The sequence below is a fragment of the Microtus ochrogaster genome, chromosome 4 (genome assembly GCF_000317375.1).
Source record: "Microtus ochrogaster isolate Prairie Vole_2 chromosome 4, MicOch1.0, whole genome shotgun sequence".
NCBI lineage: Eukaryota > Metazoa > Chordata > Mammalia > Rodentia > Cricetidae > Microtus > Microtus ochrogaster.
In genome coordinates, this window is record NC_022011.1 from 75,890,668 (window position 1) to 75,891,380 (window position 713).

Here is a 713-nt window from a genome sequence, read left to right on the forward strand (position 1 = left end):
GGGAATATACCCAAGAGAGGCCCTATCATACAACAAAAGTATATGCTCAACTATGTTCATAGCAGCATTGTTTGTAATAGCCAGAACCTGGAAACTTCCTGCCTATCTTATGCTCTGCTGTGTGAGCCTTTGGGGCAGCAGTTAATGGTGTAAATGTCGGAGAGAAAATGAAGTAGTAAAATGAGCACGATTTCGTTAAAATGCTATTCATTTTGTATTTGTACTAAAACTTCAACAGCTTTTAAAAAAAAGAACTACAAAAATTCACAATAAAAGCAAAACTGGCAACCAATAAATGGTCTGGACAGCTCACAAATGACCTATAATGATTTTTTAAAATGTCCCAAAACTCCAGCGATCAGAGCAACTGAAACTAATCTGAGATTCTCTTATCCCAGTCAGAATAGCCACCAACCAAGAAAAAAAAAATGATGCCAACAAATGACAGCAAAGACGCGGGGAAAAATAAAAATAACCCTTATCCACTGATGGAAGTGCAGTAAAGCTACTGTGGAATCAACATGAGGGTTTCACACAAAACTAAAAAAAAAAAGGAGGAGGAGGAGAGGAGAAGAAGAGGAAAGGAGGAGAGGAGACGGAAGAGGAAGAAGAAGAAGAGGAGGAGAAGGAGGAGGGAGGAGGAGGAGGAGGAGGAAAAGGAGGAGGAGAGAAGAAGGAGAAGAGGAAGAGAGGAGGAGGAAGAAGAAGAGGAA

General features: G+C 40.4%; 1 protein-coding gene across 4 annotated transcripts in view; it reads right to left on the minus strand.

Moving 5' to 3' along the window:
* Positions 1 to 713, minus strand: part of Cobll1 (cordon-bleu WH2 repeat protein like 1) — a 142,192-nt gene that overhangs the window by 3,745 nt on the left and 137,734 nt on the right. The gene's annotated exons all lie outside the window — the stretch shown is intronic.